The 14,234-nt window shown below is 35.0% G+C and overlaps 1 pseudogene; it reads left to right on the top strand.

The window, feature by feature from the left end:
* Nucleotides 1-333: 333 nt before the first annotated feature.
* Nucleotides 334-13,644, top strand: LOC120173501 (annotated as a pseudogene).
* The last annotated feature ends 590 nt before the right edge of the window (nucleotides 13,645-14,234 follow it).

Below are 14,234 nucleotides of genomic sequence, written 5' to 3'. Positions count from 1 at the left end.
AATGCAGCCATGGCTGGAATCCATTGCTTTGAGCTTCCACTTTCGGCCAGCTTTTGTATCCACCAAAGCCTTGGTATTATTTTTAACTCATACCAACTGGAAAGAAAAAAACTGAAGATAGAGACATGAGATAATAAAACAAAGTGAGCGGTTTTGGGGATTTAATAACGCCGATTCAATTTTCTTTCTGGTGGAGAAGGAACACAAGCAACTACAACCTGCGTCTACTTTCACTTGCCAAGGCTACCCGTGCTTTGGAGAATGCTTTGCCCGATGATGTTGCTCAACTCTATATTGATGCATGTGTTATTCGAAGATGATGGAAAGTAACAAATGGCCTTTGATTTGTATCGTGCTGCCACTAGTGTTTATGATAAACTTGAGAAGTACACAGATGATGTTACTTTCCTTTTGAGGTTGGGATTAGCAGCTGATAAGTGTAATGTTAGACATAGCCAGTGCAAGGTTCGTCTGTCTTGTACCTTCTTTAAAACAATGGTGTTGGACAACAAGTTAATTGAAGCATCAAAAGTAGCTTGGCCTACGTTAATGGCTTCATCTTTAAGGCAACTTCTGTGAACAGTATCGATCAGTTCATGAATCTTCTCCCGACACAGGTACTGGTTGGGATCGAGTTTAAGATTAGAGAAAAGATGGATAACACAGACTTTGCGAAGAGTTCTCCAAAGTGACGAAACGGGTATAAACAACAGCCAAAATCCATAAATTGGTAGGCTCGGAGAGCATCGGGAACGGTTTGATTACAGAACATGAGGTCTTGTTTTTGTAGTTCTTCTTTTGTTGTTGTTTCCAATGAGACGACGACAGTGAATAAGCTGCCGAGTTGGAGACTCATAACGGGGCCATGAATTTGATCAAGCTTAGCCAATGACCTGTGGGGGTTATGCCCGAGATCCAAGAGATTGCCGACGATTGGCAGTTGTCGTGGACCAGGTGGGAGCTTGCTTTCACTTGATTTACATCCATTTCTAGATGAGTTCAAAGCTCGAACCAGGAACAAGATAGTAAAAAAAACATAGCAAAGAACTGATGCAAGTTTGGCTAAAAGGGTTTTGCATGAACACGTTCATGAATCTCTTGGAGTGCTCAATGAGGATTTACTTTTTGCCTTAATAAATGAGATTGAAATGTGGGGAAAATGGGGTTATGATTCTAGGAAAATCACGTGGGTGGTGTCTAGGAAAATAAAGTGGAAAATCGCGTCATGAGGTCATCCGGGTTTGGTAAGAACTTGGCCTTGTCTCCTAGTTTCCATTAGTTTTTGTTATGGCCCAATAGTGTAAATTATTTCGGTTCAGTCTCTAATTTTAGTGATTAATTATTAAAGTAGACCCACAAGTATTCTATTATACAAATTGGGTTTCCAAATTATTATTTAAATTCTAATAAGCTATCTTTATGGCGAGGGAAATTATTTTGATACAAGTTAGTAATTTTGATGGCCTGGATCGTGAGGAAAATATTGGAAGTTGAATTAAGGATCGAGGGCGTTCGAATGGAATTTAATCGTCAATCAGTATTGCACAGAAATCTAGGTAATACAGTACTACCTCTTTATGCTTTATGAAACATGTTGATAATGGATAAATGCATGAATGTATATTATTGGTCTATTATGCCTGTTTGATTATGGATGGATTTGAACCAAATACAGTATAAGTGATAAATTAGTTAAGATTCTATTGAATTACAAGTCGTGATTAAGTGATAAAGGAATCAATCCTGAATAGATAAACTATAATTTATCTCATTGAAGGTACTTGGATGATAAATTATGAGAGTACTTTGATTAGGTAAAATTATGAAAATACCCTTATGTTGTAAAAAGACAAGAATTGACCATGGAAGTTGGATAAGAAGTTGTAAAGACATATTGATTTGATGAAACTACTGATGTGCATAGAAATACTAGTTTTGCTTAGGAAATTTGGATAATCGATTTTTAACCCCAAGAGGGTTTATGCAAGATACTAGAAGTCTGTTACGGAATCATTTTAAGATCAGAGAATGTTCGGGAAATTAACCATAGGATCTCTAAATTATATTTATTTTCGTAAAGAATTAATGCTGAAACTATTTGGTTAAGAAATTACGAAAATACCCTTGAAAATAGTCCGAGTTGACCCGGAATGAGAAAGTACTTTGAGGATTTGTATTTAACTCGATAAATTACGGATTTAATTGTTAAGATCCTGTCTTTGTACAGAAAAATTCATGATATTCCGTTTGTAAAATCTAAGAAAGCACTTGACCCGAAAATATCCGAATTATGAGTAAATACCTGAAGAACAATTTATCGGGGGTGTTCTTTTGTAAATTGTCGAAATGACTGAAATAAATGATAAGTTTGAATTCGATAATAAGATCAGACGGACAGAAATGATTGTAATACACTGGATCTATAAAATGACAAGAATATTCCTAGAATGGAAATGACTCAATAATATCACCAAGCTCAGGAATGATTGGTTATCCTCGAGCTCTGAAATGAATGGAATAGAACTAAACACCAAAATTACCAAAATACCCTTATGACTAGACTAAGTAGATGTTTTGGATTAATTAAGGAATCCAAGTAAATATGGGTGTTGTAATACCCTTAAAAGTTATGGAACACAACTTAAGTGAGCCGATCAACCTTAATGACATGTCAGTACCTGAATGATATAGATATCACTTGAATGTGTGTTCATCTCCTCAAGTTTGGATTGGTGATAATTTCGGAAGTACTCAGCTCAACTCTAGATCACATCTGGTACTAAGAAATGAATATTCGTTAGAGAAATCAACCACGAAGATCAAATTGAATTGAACAAAAGTACAATATGTATCTGAAATTCAGAAGTGTCTGTCTTACTTTGGAAAATCCCGAAGAAGCTGGAATGGACTTGAATACTAAATGAACTAAGTAATCTCAAGGACTGAGGATTAAGTTAGTGATTGGGATAAGCCTGGAAACTCAGTTGAACTTACATGATGTATCATCCCTATGGATTATGAACCATAAATCAATTACGTCGGCATTTCCTGGTATAGTGGAAACATGGAAATGAAATAAAGACATTAGAATATATGTTCGTCTCCTTAAGATCTCTTCAGTGATGACGCAGAAGATGAACTATGGACAAGAATATTTGGTATTAAAGTGTAAATACCCTGGAAGGATAACGAATTGACCAGTCGATAAGTATTAGTTCTGAGAACTATTCATCTAAGAGTTGTTCGATAATTCGATCAATCGACATAGATTGTAAATGTCTTGAACCTTCATTTCTTCCTTATCAGCTCAATTCACATTCTGAATAATTGATGATTCAATCAGTTAATGAACTCTTCCAATAGTGATTCTACCTTCCGGTATTCTATCGGTATGCTGAAGATCCGTGTTTCTTCGCCTACTAAGATTATCCAGTACCTCTGAATAATATCTGTAAACACTATTGTGTTCCCTAATCACATAAATATTTTATCTGATTTCGACTTGAATTTTGTTCTGATACATGACCTGAATTCTGTTCTGATTTCTGATCTGGATTCTATTATGATATCTGATCTGAATTCTGTTTTGATTTCTGATATCTCATTTATTGACGGAAAAATGTTTTATATGGGGGTTTATTGTTGGAGGAAGTATATTTGTAGGCTTCTCGGCTGTGTGCTCAGGGCCTCACTGGTTGTGCGGGGTGTATGGTTACGGGGAACCTACACAAATAGATTGTGAAAGGATGGGGGTGTATATATATATGTTTTAAAAAGATATGTATCTTTTTACTGGTTTTATGGGAACACACTAGATAACCTATTCTAATATCCTGAACCTAGACATCCGAAATATTTCCATTTGAACTGAATATTATCTGTTACTACCTGAGATATCAATGGGATCTCAGCTCAGCCTAAAAATCTATGGATGTTCGAAACCAATAAGAAAATATATGTTTATCTGTATATGCATGTTCTTCAGCATCATCTGGTAGTTCTGTATTACTGAGCTTTCCAAAGCACACTCTGTTACTCACCTTTTCAGGTTAAAAGAATCGTACCAGTGCATCTATCGACATCAGTAAGGAAGATCTTTCGGCGTTGCTTGCAGAGTATTGTACATGTGATTAGGGGGCATGTAATTGTAATTTGTTTTATATACGAGTCTAAAAATCTATTTTATTTGCACATACTGATAAATCATTTTATAAGTTACATTTTTTATAAAAGTTTTAAATTTTTCGATATTTTTATGGTGGGTCGCTCCGGTGGCCCTAATGTGACACTCCAAATCGGATCGGGTTACCCACATCGGTCTGAGGGGATTACATTGTGTCTCTAAGATTTGTTCCTTAACTAGTCTATTTATAGAGGAGAGGAAATTAATCAAAAGGTTATGACCTTTTGACGATGAGTTAAAATCATTTGATGAAGGGATTAGTTGAAAAGCTAATATGTATAATTAAATGGATGGAACTTTAAACCAAGTGACACCATTTATCATAAAGAGCATCAATTTTATTCAATTAATTCATAATTTTCCAGTACCCCACATGAATGACATTGATTATTTCAAACGGACTCGATATGGTGATAGATTCTACGTTCAATATTTGTATAGGATAAGTAGGCGTCCCCCTTTGAACCTTCCCTTATGAAAGTATGTTTACCTCATTTCTTTTCCAATAGACGTGATGTCTTTAAATTGTCATGTCGTTTGTGTAAGTGATGACATACCTCACATAAGTATCTGCCTGATAAGAGTTTGGTTCTTATGGTTATGTCTATATAGTCGTGAACATATTCTGGTTCTACAAGAGCTTAGAGAATTATGCCCCAATAGCCTCCTTGAAGCATCTCCACTTCACTCTCACATAGATGACTTATGTTGTTCTGTCACCGAAACACATAGTGGTTATTAAAAGCATTGCTTAACATTTTCCACATTTTAGTCATTGTTTTCATCATAGGAATAGACTTATGATAAGAACCCCTACAGTGACCACACAAGGTCTATGCAAGTAAGTTGTCCCATTGAACTTAGATCTTGGGATCTCTAGTAAACTAAGTTGGGTTTTCCTTCACATAGCGCCTTAAATATTCATGGGCTTTAGTCACATTCCTTTCGATGTTTTATCAACTTGATCTCATTTAACCCTTTGGTTAGCGGATCCGCATTGTTATCTTTTGATCTTACAAAATCAATTAATATAACTCTTAATTTGAGATCGGTTGTCTAATGGTATTGTGCCAATGGCACATAACTATTATACATTATATTATGTGCTCTACTAATTTTTGTTTGGTTATCACAATATATGTTTATTTTGACACAGGCTTTAGCCATTCAGGAATATGCTTCAAAATTATTTGTAGTAGTTACCTTTGCAATACACCCCCATACTTTCAAGTAGTTGTTGGAACGTTTTATGGAGTCTTGTTCTTTTTCTTGTGGGATACCATATTTAAAAGGTAATTAACTAATAAAATAACTCCCCCGCATGTCCCATGACAACCTATAACATCTTAGCACAACGTTAATTATTTCATTTAATATAATTCTCTTAATTCATGGCACAATACCATCCATAATTCTTTAGTCGTTTTATGGATAATATACACTTCATATAATGTATCCGATAATCCTTTCAAGATGTGATTCCAGCATAGAATGATTTGAAGCTTTAACAACATTAACTACAATAATAACATTTACCACATCCTCTCTAATAATAGGAAGATCATCATGCACATATATGATCATATTCAACATGGTCAAATGTAACATCCATCGTTTCCATGTTTTGAAATTATATCCATAGAATTTAACATGTTTCTCATTATGAACCACATTCATCGATATCATTGAATTTTATTCGAAGTATAGAAAAATCATTCCATATCATGATTTAATTGAATTGATCGAATTACCTAATGTTTCATTTAAACCACGAAACTAGATTGGTAATAATTCCAACAATAAATTGAACATTAATTCAATTTATTTTATCATCCGATTTTGTTAAACAACAATGTTGTTACTTTCAAACGATTTTTGTTATAAAAATAAATTGAACAATTCTTTTGGATGACAGAATTAAAATCTTAAAACAAATCTTCTATTCATAACATATTACAATTTTGTTTCGGTACCAAATCAATCACAACGAGTAATTTATGTTAAACGGCGGGAATTTAGTAAAACTAAAACCCGAAAACAGAAATTCACAATCAAAACCATTTTATTGAAACTATTAAACGCTAGGTTTTAATAAAATTAAAACCCTAAACAAAAATACAAAACCTGACACAATTATGTGTATAAAATTAATTTTGATGCCTTATTCTATAGCATCAATGTTTCACTTTTCCATTTTCTAATTTTGCAAATTGAAAATTTTATTCATTGTTGATTTCAAAGGTAGGTAATTCGTAGTTCCTAGTTTAAAAAATAATGAGATCAAAGGTATCGTATAGGAAAGACACGAATTAAGTAATATGCAATTTATTATACTATACAAATTAAAATTTTCCAAAAGAGTAAATAAATAATATTCGAGGGTACCTGACACCAATTCCATCCTTCCATGACATGCACCAATGAACCACTTGAAGATTTGACCAAGAAAAAATTAAAATTAAACAGTCTCCATCAATTTTGAATTGTAGATTGAAAAAAAAAATCATCACAGACCACACTTCCCCACTGGTTCGTTCGTTATCTATGGTATGTTTGACTTACATTAAAACGTAAGTATGTTTTGAATTAAAAGAATAAATAATTTGTCTTAAGATTGTTAGACAAAATGGTTAATCTGAGACATAAAGTAATAAAAATAAAGAAATATTTATTATATAATTGAACAAATCAAAATAAATAAAGAATTAAAATAGAGGAACGAGATTGGTTACTCATATGTGGACATGAAATCAAGGATGATCGGATTCAGATAAATAGAAGAGAAAGTTTTGTTGAGGCTTGTATGAACAATTTCTGTAAGATTGATTCGTCATTTCCTCAGTGCTTTGAGTAACGTTGGACGTAGGTCTCCCAGGATATAACAACAAACGACCACAACAGTAAGCACAATCGTAGTGATCAGTCGAACACAATCTTGCCTTTCTCTATCACCGGAAAGAACGAATTTGGAAGGAATTTTTAAGTGTTTTCCTATTCCAACATTTTAACCTTGCATGATGTAACTTGTGTTCCTAATATTTTTGCCTTAACTAGTCTATTTATAGAGGAGATGAAATTAATCAAAAGGTTATAACCTTTTGACGAGGAGTTAAGACCATTTGATGAAGGAATTAATTGAAAAGTTAATAGGTATAAGACATAACTTATTATTAATAAGTCTTTTCAGCAAGTGACTGAGAGTTGAAGTTCAATAAATAACACATGGCAAATTGCAGCCCATGCATATTGAAATCTGGCATTAATACGATAGTCAAAGGCCGCGTGGCAACGGGCAAGCCTAGGTTGACTGAAGTTGGTTTTCAAGATGGTCTACTGCATTGTCCAAGCTTGTCAAATTCTCAGGTCCATGACTCCCCCGGTCAACAAAGTTTTGTGATAATTCAATACAAAAATCATGCACTTTGAGGACGTTGGTCCAACCAAAAGCCTTATGCCCCCACATGCATTTCCCTGTAATTTCTGTGAATATAAAAGACTGGGTGATGCTTATTACACATCCAAATAAGCTTTCTATAATTGGAGTGCTGTGTTTCGCATATTAAATCGGGAAAGAAAATAAATAATGTTGTACCCACACCATAACTTAATAAAGCCTTCAAGTTGAGATATTCTACACCGTTAGTTGACAGTGGAGCAGTGAGACATCTCGATTCTTAGGTATACACGTACTCTATTATTATTTATCTCAAAAGTTAGCTAAAACTCTTTGCCAGGCCTTCTTTGTTGGTTTAAAACGTGATTTAATTATTCATATTTAATTAATTAATTTTTTAATCTAGATTGATGATCATAACTTAATATTTTATCTTATTGATCAACTAATAATTAATATAAAAAATGCATTTGAATGCCCCTAATTTATATTTTGTATTACTAAGAAGAGAATCCAACAGCTATAAGAATATTAAAAGCAGTCCAAGTGCCTAATCCATGGCGAATTAGGATTAAAATGGAACCTCATGTGCCCCTTTTTCATTTATAATCTTGTGCTTTATTGATGTTTGGGTGTGTATTCTCCACTATTCCAGCAACCCTTACTATAGAGTGTCCGCTTTATTTATTCCAATCTTTTTTTAGGCAGGATGATCAGTTGATATATTTTGGCAAAATAACTAGATAATGTATGTGAGAGTTTTTAATTCCCAATATAATCCACCTCAGGGATTATTTCTCATCTAAGGTGAATTAAACAGTATCAATCTAAAGATGTCAGGTGCTCCATGCGTCTTCAAGTTAAATATGAAGACTCCACGACTGCATGTCGTCTTCAGGCAAATAAAGAAGACTCCACAACTGCATAACGTCTTCAGACAAATTGAGAAGATCCCACGAGTGAACTGCGTCTTCAGACCAATAAGAAGTCTTAGTTCAAGAAATAATATAGTGGATGCCTTACATGGGAAAATATTTTTTCCCACGACTCTGTATGGACGAGGAAGCCGATATATTTTTCTAACTCGAGGACTTCCACTCACTTTTTAATAATGAATTTAATTTTTTTTATTATTATTTTCAATTAATTTTAGTGATTACATCTTAATAACTTAACGATAGATGGTTAAATATTTTTGTAGATCACATGTTTAATTTTAGGTTAAATTATGCATTTAGTATCTAAATTATTAATTTTGATCCGTTTTAATATCTTAAATTTCATTTTTTCAAATCATACCTAATGTTTAGTTTTTGTTTCATTTTAGTATCCGCCGTTAAAAACTTAACACATTTAATACATAAACTATTAGTTTTAGTCCGTTTTAGAACCTAAACTTTCAATTGTTTTTAAAACTTAACGTTAAATTTTAAATGGAATACTAAAATGAAATAAAAACTAAATTTTAAGTATGAATTTAAAAAATTAAAAAATTAGATACTAAGACAAATTAAAACCGATAGTTTATTTACTAAACGTATAATCTACTCTTAAATTTATAACTTTTAAAAGTAATAATTATTGTCTTAATCACACTTAATTCGTATTTGAATAAACAAAGTACATTACCAAAATTATATAAGCATCTATTCCTCCTTTACCGACAAACTAATCTTCTCTTTCTTTCCTACATATTGATGTTTTCAAGCCACCTTTTACACGTGAAAATGAAAGTCAATTTATTTCAAGAAAAGGTAACCCAATGTCCTTCGCATTAGTCCCGTAAAACATCAACAATGTCATTCGCACGTGACATTTTACTTTTATATAAACCACATAAATAATCATTATAAGTTTCTCTTTATGCCTTTCAACTATTGAATATAATATTATGATCATTTATATCATTGACTTATTACATTTTGGTAACTCTTCCATTGTAATCTAGTCATATTGGGGATTAATTTTTAAGTTAACATGTTACATTATCATTTCATCAAAAAACTTATGACGATTGATAAAAATCTGATTAAAATATTATGAGTCAATAGTATAATTATAATATAACATTTCATAATTAGATGACCTCGAGAGAAACTTATAAATATTTTTAATGACTATTTTTTCTAATTTATCCTATTTTTTTTAAAGTAATATACCATATTGTTTAAAAATTAACATATATCTTTTCTTTATTAGTGGAAAGGAAAGTGGGGTAAGCCTTCCAATCTAACTTTCAAAACAGGCGTCTCTGGCTACGTATAAAATGTCAAAAAGGTATATGACAGAACTTAATTTGTGTGTGATGGCCTCATGGTAGCATTATTAGGGACTTTCATGTAATTGTAATTATATCCATATACTGGTCTATCACTACACTCATAACTGTTGGCTATGGGGATCTGCATCCCGTGAATACTCAGGAGATGATATTCGACACTTTCTACATGCTCTTCAACCTCGGTTTGACTGTATATTGTTGGTAATGTTCAATCCTACATAGTATTGGAAACACTATTGGGAATTAGTATTTAAGGTTCGAATTTTCCACTTCCTTGTTGAGTGAAAGAGAACAAGGAGGACTCTCGCACGCCGCCGCCGTTGCCGTCCATCTCGACTTAGCTCGGCTCGTGGTCATGATCGTGGTAATACGTGTCTTTGACACGTCCGCGCAGATACTATTTCATTACAATGAAGGGCTGATGCTTGCACATTTATGTCTGAAGTACCGGACTGATTCCGAGGGGCTGCAGCATCAGGCGACGCTCAATTTCCTTCCTAAAGCCATCCGATCGAGCATTTCACATTATCTTTTCTACTCTCTTGTTGTTTCAGCTGGTAATCCACTACAAGCTTGCTAAGCTTTTGTACTTAAACTTATGTGGAACTTTTTATACATATCTTTGTAAATAAATGTTGAAGGTCTCAGAAATGAAAGCCGAGTATTTTCCTCCAAGAGAAGATGTCATCCTACAGAATGAAGCACCTACAGATTTTTACATCCTTGTCACTGGCGCTGTGGTAAGAATATAGAACACTCTTTCTCTTATTGTCCGAAATTTTGGTATCTGGTTTCAGTTTAAACTTTCTCTTAAAAATGATCATTGATTGCTTTGCCTCAGGAACTGTTGGTCCAAAAAATGGAGTTGATCATGTAAGTTGCATCAATCAAACACTAGTTTTATCAAATAAAGTAACCATGAATCGGCTCTAACCGAGTTAACACCATCAGTTTTTCAGGTTGTTGGAGAGGCTAAAGCAGGTGATCTTTGTGGTGAGATTGGAGTACTTTGTTATAGGCTGCAGCTCTTCACGGTTCGTACGAAATGATTGTGCCAAATACTGCGACTAAACCGTACTACGTTCCTTAACATTGTTCAGGCCAATGTCGGAGATGGGACCATAATCATGAACAATCTCCTCCAGGTAATCATGTTGTGCTTCACAATATGATCCTTTGCCCAATGTAATCCAATCCTTTTAATCATGGAATTCTTTTTGGAGCAGCATTTGAAAGACATGGATGATCCAATTTTGGAAGGGGTTTTAACGGAGACGCTGAACATGCTTACTCACGGACAAATGGATCTGCCTCTCAATATTTGCTCTGCCGCAGTCGGGGGAGATGACTTGTTGCATCAGCTATTGAAGAAGGGTCACAACGCTAATAAGTCTGACAACAATGGTTTGTGAAATTCTTCACCTTATGGTTTTGTTATGACCCCAAAGTTCAAAGGACTATGGTGCTAATCTTTTAAGTACTTTTTTGTGATTGTTTTCGATAAAATCAGCATATAGCTGCGTCCAAAGGAAGCGAAAACTGTGTTCTTCTCTTACTAGATTACAGTGCCAATCCTAAATGTAAAGGTATTAATCCTACCAATTTTGCTTAAAGAAGTTGATCTTAACTTTGTTTAGCTGGAGCCAATTTTTAGAGGTTTTTTGGCTCATTACTATGTTCTGCAGACTCAGAAGGAAGTGTACCTCTATGGGAGGCAATAGTAGGTGGCCATGACCAATTAGCCAATCTGCTAAAGAAAAATTCGGCAAACATCGATGGTGCAGATGTCGGTCAGTTTGCCTGCTCCGCAGCCGAGCAGAACAACTTGAACTTACTCAAAGAAATCATTCGTTACGGAGGATATGTAGCACTTCCTAGGTCCAATGGTTGCACAGCTCTTCACGTTGCAGTATGCGAAGGCAACATTGAAATAGTGAAGTTCCTGTTGGAACAAGGTGCCGATATCGATAAACCCAATTTCCAAGGTTGGACACCAAGGGACCTAGCTGAGCAGCAAGGGCACGAAGAAATACAGACAATATTCGAATCAACAAGTAAAAAGAAGAAAACACCACCTATCAAGTCGATTCCAGAGATGCAGGAGACACGCTTTCTTGGGAGGTTTACAAGTGAGCCAATCATCGGTACCACAGCAGCCGCTGACAGTACAGATGGATCGTCTAGAGGCCAATCCCGTCCGAGGCATACGGCTAGTAGTTTCCGCAACTCTCTGTTCGGAATATGTTGGCTGAACAAAATGTGGAGAAAGATTTAGAATTGTCAGTTCATCAACCAAAGGGTGTGAAGGTAGTGCAGTTAACTCAGCTAGAGTGGTATTAGCTGCCGTGAAAAGGGAGAGACCATTGGGAAGTTTGTTTTGCTTCCAGGGAGCTTTGAGGAATTGCTTGAGATTGGTGCTAAGAAATTTGAGATATTTGGTGGTAAAGTGTTGAACAAAGGAAGAGGTGAAATTGAGGATATGGAGGTGATTAGAGATGGTGACCATCTGGTGCACATTTTAAAGACACCATAAGTTTTGGGGACCAACCTCGAATATCCGTTAACAGTAAAGTCTAAACCGAGATCAATCATGTCGAGTTAAGCAAGATAAGGAAAAACAAAATTTTATCATGTACTATTTTTTGATTCAATACCTAAACTACTCATAATTCTAACCTCTCCTAATATACGCAATACAATATTAAAATATGGGACTACTAACTACCAGACATTTCTAATGCCACTTTGGGTTTTGTTATATTCAAGTTGGGGAAGGAGATGTTGACTTGGGGCTTTGTCTGTTACCAAGAACATGGCAATGTAAGCAGCTGTTACCAACATCACGAAAACGAGGGACGCCACTGCCATTGCTAATAACTTTCAGGTGGATGGTTTAAATATGTTTCTCCAAAGCATTGTTTTGAAATATTAAGTCACATGTAGAGAGGCTTGCACAGTCTATCTTCTGATATCAAGGGGGGGGGGGGGAACAAAAACTTGCCACTTTTGGAGTCTTGTTTGATCAGCGACTTGGTGTATTTCAATCTTCTAAATGTTTTGATATCAGGAAGAGAGATGTTGACTTGGTATATTCGATCTTGCAATCATACAAGAGATTCTTCTGTCCCTTTGAACCTTCCTTTGAGCTGCATTCGCTGGTATCTCGTCAGCACTTGATGCTTTACAAAATTTATTCCATCAGTTGAACTCAGATTCCGTTTTTACAAAGTATCCCGGCGAGCTCCCAGTCTTATCAACCATCCAGCAATGAAGGTCCAACTCTTTCTTCTTGTTCTCTATATATTGGAACAGTTGGCTGTGCTAATAACTGCCTTTATAGAACCTTATGAAATGTACCCTGATTCTTCATTGGTCTTTACATACAACCGGTCCACTGATATTCAAAAGCATTGCATCTCTTTTCTAGCCTCAGCTTCTGAACTAAAACCAGATGAAAACAGGGGAAGTAGGCTCAAAAATGAACTCTCCTTTTATCTCGGAGATTGGGAGCAGGAAACCGATGATGCACCATTGATACAATTCCATGAGGATGGCACCGCCGATGCAAATTCCTTGCTCAAGTTGGCATCCTTTGAAGTAAAGGATGTCAATTCTATCAAGCAACTTAACAACACTGTAAGTCTTGGAGGATTTCTATCCCTAGGCATATCCAAGGATAGTTCATTCGCTTACAATGTCAGCTTAGAATCTAGGATGAATCTCGAATCATCCGTCATGAACATTGTTTTCGAAGGGGTTTATATGGAGACACGAGAATGGAGGTGAACGCTTGATGTGTTTGGTAGGAGTTGTTAGGAAATAAACCGAGTACGAGTAATTTCCTATAACCAGATTAGTGAGAATGCGAAATAAAAGCGGAAAAATGATACCCAAAATTGATAACGGAGTTCAACCAATTTTGCCTACATCTTCGGACTGCTGCAGATCTTTTACTAAAGAGAGAAAATTTACAGGTGTTTACAAAACACTCACTACTCACAAGAGAACTCTCTAAACTCTTTAGTATTGGGAGAAAAAAATGATATTTGGGATTTTGGGATGATTTAGAAGCTAAATGAGCTATGGTATTTATAGTTGAAGCTTAAAGACTAATCTTGTAAATATCCTAAAATATGCAGTGGCTAAAATGTAATTAACCCAAAAATATTTTAATTAAAAAATTGAGGTACCGAATTCGGTGCCCCATTTGTTGAAAAGCATCAAGCCTTTGTTGAAAAAAGGCATGCGCCCCCCCTTCTGACTTTTGCGTTTAACAATCTCCCACTTGAAGACTGATTTTAATCTTTCTTCACACCTCGATCAATGCAGCAGCATTTCTAGTCTGGTTATTCTAGCATGCCAACTGAAGCTGAACA

This window comes from Hibiscus syriacus, unplaced genomic scaffold (assembly GCF_006381635.1).
Source record: "Hibiscus syriacus cultivar Baekdansim isolate YM2019G1 unplaced genomic scaffold, ASM638163v2 tig00111954_pilon, whole genome shotgun sequence".
Lineage (NCBI taxonomy): Eukaryota > Viridiplantae > Streptophyta > Magnoliopsida > Malvales > Malvaceae > Hibiscus > Hibiscus syriacus.
This window is presented reverse-complemented; position numbering and strand designations above follow the sequence as displayed.